General features: G+C 48.8%; 1 pseudogene; it reads right to left on the reverse strand.

Moving 5' to 3' along the window:
• Positions 1–3333: 3333 nt before the first annotated feature.
• On the reverse strand, positions 3334–3507 carry LOC127667007 (small EDRK-rich factor 2-like; annotated as a pseudogene).
• Between the last annotated feature and the right edge of the window lie 239 nt (positions 3508–3746).

Raw genomic sequence — 3746 nt, forward strand, 5'->3', positions numbered from 1 at the left:
TTGTGTCATGCATTCTGAGGTCCATATTGCTCGCACCACACCTTGTGTACTGGTTTCCAGGGCACCACTGAGATGCCATCTGACTGGGGGACTTCAACCTTTACCTATAATCATGGGTGTGGACCATATGCACCTCCTAAGCTTTGGATCCCATCCTGGTCTTGCTATATATACAGTCAGGAAGATGAAGACTTAAAACTTATCAGATAAACCAAAGCCAGGCATGGAACCTGATGGGAGTGGGGGGGGGAGAAGCTAAAACTTTTCCAAGAAGAGGAGTCACCACCTACTTGAATTGTGAGCTGGAGTCCACCCACATGTGCGGCTCCACATGACTTCCGGCGTGATGCCACTAAACACCCACGTGCCTCCAACAGCCCCCAGGTGTTTCTCCTCTGGTATCCAGCTCTGAGGAGCAGAGACTGCCATTGCAGGAAGTACCTGGCATTGACAACCACATGGGCAATGGTGCAGCTGTTCCTTCTCAAGGTGGAAGAGAAAAATCTAGATTGGGAATCTTCCCCGAAGAGCTGCCAGTGTTAGCGAGGAGGACAGCGCTGTGTAGACCAGAAATGCGTTTTCTGGAAGCTCTGAAATCCTTCCCCTGGTAGAGCTGCCTCCCTCTGGTAGAGCTGCCAGGCTTCTTACGTTTCTCACTATTTTTATTTTCTGGAGAAATGATCATTCTTATAAATAGCCTTTTAAATGTCAAACTAACTGTTTGAATAATTTATCTCAACTTCTTATCCTGTATAACTTGCTTAATTTTCTTGGGCATGTCTAAAGGTTAAGGGGAAAGTGTTTTACAAATAAGCATCGCCCGTGGTGTGTGTGTGTGTGTATGTGTGTGTGTGTGTGTGTGTGTGTGTAGGTATATATATTTGGCTGTGTATGGTGATGCACATGTGTGTGTGTGTGTTCATAAGCATTTAGTAGGTGCATGTGAACACATGTGTGAGTGCACAGAGAGGCCAGACACTCTTGAGTATCTTCCTTAGTCATTTTTTTTTTTTGAGACAATGTCTCTAAATTTTACCTGGAACTCACGGATTTGTCTAGGCTGTCTAGGAAGAGCGCACCAGGGATCTGCTTTTCTCTGCCTTCCAGGGATGGAATCACAAGATATCACCACTACCAGCTCTTAAAACAAAAATTAAAAGGGTTCTAGGGATTAAACTCAGAGTCTCATGCATGCATGCATGGTAGACCCACGACTGACGGAGCCACCTGTCTAGTCCCAAGGTGTGATTATTATTATTATTATTTATTAATTTATTTACTTTACGTCCCAATCCCTGTCCCCCCCCAGGCTCCCCTCTCAGTCTCTCCCCCATTCCCCCTCCTTTCTCCTATGAGAGGGTGGAGGCCCCACCAGATATCCCACATACCCCACCTTGGCACACCAAGTCTCTGCAGGAGCTCTGTGGCAACTTTACAAAAACCCTTAAATAAATACCCAAATTAGTGTTTCGTATAGCTAATTTCATTGCAATTAACATACACTAGGGGATGTAAATAACCTAGAGAAAAAACCAAGGCCCAACTTAAATCTCTACAGTAAGCGTGCATTTTTCCACGAGAACTCAGCTCTCATGCACTCTGGGCAGTCCTTCCTAGTATCCCAGGGAATAAGTGGATTTTCTACTCAATGGCTTCCCATATCTATGGGCCTTTTCTCCTTTCAATGAACAGTCTGCTACATTAATTTGCTGATCATATTTATTGATTTCATTTTGTCTTGCTTTGTCTTGCTTGAGACAGGGTCCCACTTATTCCAGGGTGGTCTTGAGTTGGCAGCATTGCTCAGGATGACCTTGAATTCCTGATCTTCGTGCCTCCAGCTCCTGAGTAGCAGAAGTACAGGCAAACTCCACCACATATGCTAGATGGGCAGCCATGGATTGAACCAAGGCTCTGTGAGAGCCAGGCAAGCACTGCGCCAGCAGAACTGCATCCCCAGCTCCATGTCTGCCTGCGTGACACATTGCTTTCCACTGTGACGACAATGGACTAAACCTCTGAACCTGCAAGCCAGCCCCAAATTAAATGTATTCCTGTGTAAGAGCTGCCGTTGTCACGGTGTCCCCAACTAAGACACCAGACCGCCAGCTTTATCCACTCCAGAAGAGTTTTCAATTACATTTGGTTTTTTCGAGACAGGGTTTCTCTGTATAGCCCTGGCTGTCCTGGAACTCACTCTGTAGACCAGGCTGGCCTCGAACTCAGAAATCTGCCTGCCTCTGCCTCCCAGAGTGCTAGAATTACAGGCATGCGCTGCCACCGCCCGACGAGTTTTGAAATTTTTATATGTCTTATTCCCACTCTAGTGATGCAGTCCGTTACGTTACATTTCTTGTCCTGCACACAAACGCCCAGGCTACAGGCTGTGTTTGGAAGGTCCTGCAGATGCAGACTAGAGAATTTCAGAACAAGAAATGCTGGCTCCAAGTTCCACTCTCCAAGATGATCCCGCACCCAGGCTCCCAGCCTCCCGTATGAGGCTCTCCTACCCAGAGTTCCCTGGGAAACCAGTGCAGATTCCTGGGGCTGTGCACAGGAATTCTGGGAGAAGTTGATCCTCTCTTTCTCTGCACCATCCCAGTGGGAGACGCGTCCTCGGACACACACATGGCTCTGGTGAAACGGCCAAGACTACTTATCTTCGAGCTTGGCAAAGATGGCTGACGGTGCTTGTTGAAGCTGCACCCATGAAAGGCCTTCGTGGAGTGAGGGACCAATAAGGGCGATCAAACTCAGTCTAAATTTCAGAGGAAGGGTGCTGTCCAAAGACCAAGAAGGATTGCTCAGGAGAACAAGCGCTTTATAGATCTGGCAGTGTTTTAGTAAGTTAGCAAATGTATCCCATTAGCAATTAAACAGACCTGTGTGAAAGCAATGTTTCTTTTGGAAAGGAGAAAAGATCTTCTATCCAGACTGGTGCTAAGGAATGGCAAAGGAACATGGGTCAGTACGAAGGGGTTAGGGGCTGTGTCATGGGCCCTGCACCCACCAGGGAGGGAAGGTCGGTCGGCAGGACTGCAGAGCAAGACCACCCCTTTTTTAAATTACAAAGGTACTTTTAATACTTTGGGGTGTGTCCCATGGAAATAAAAACACTGGAAAGGGGTAACCCCCTTACTCCTAAGAGTGGTCCAGAGGGGGAGAGGCTACCTGAAGGAAAGGATGCACAAAAGGAGCCCACTGTGTAGACTCAGGGCAAAGGGAATGCGGTCGGCGCTGGGACCTGTGAGCACTACAGGAAGAAACTCCATGGTGGGACTGACTCCGGGCACACGGGCATAGGGCAGGAGGGTTGGACGCGAAGCCAGCAAGCTACTTGGGTTCCGCCTTCTTCTCATTTGCCTTTTTCTGCTTCTGCTGTGTGATCTCCGAGTCGCTCTGCTTGCGGACGCAGCAGAAAGCCCATCATCTCAGCCCTTTCCCTTAACCGAGTCTCTGCTTCTGTGTGTTCTGGCTGGCGAGCTCTCGCTGGTTACCTCGGGTCATGGCTGGACAGCAGCAGCTCCAACCTGCCTCCTCCACTGCATCTCCGGCAAGCCACACAGAAGATTGTCCCCTCAGAGCAAAGTTGGCCAGGATAGAAGGGTATTCCCCAAAGCTGCAGCGTTAACTGAGAAAGCCAATGGTCCACAGAGGGGCATAAGGAGAGGAAGTGGGTAGGCACCGTGGGCACTGGGACAACCGGGCAGGCTGTGTTGATGAAGGAGCCATCGTGTCCGCAGCAG

The sequence above is a fragment of the Apodemus sylvaticus genome, chromosome 16 (genome assembly GCF_947179515.1).
Source record: "Apodemus sylvaticus chromosome 16, mApoSyl1.1, whole genome shotgun sequence".
Taxonomy (NCBI): domain Eukaryota; kingdom Metazoa; phylum Chordata; class Mammalia; order Rodentia; family Muridae; genus Apodemus; species Apodemus sylvaticus.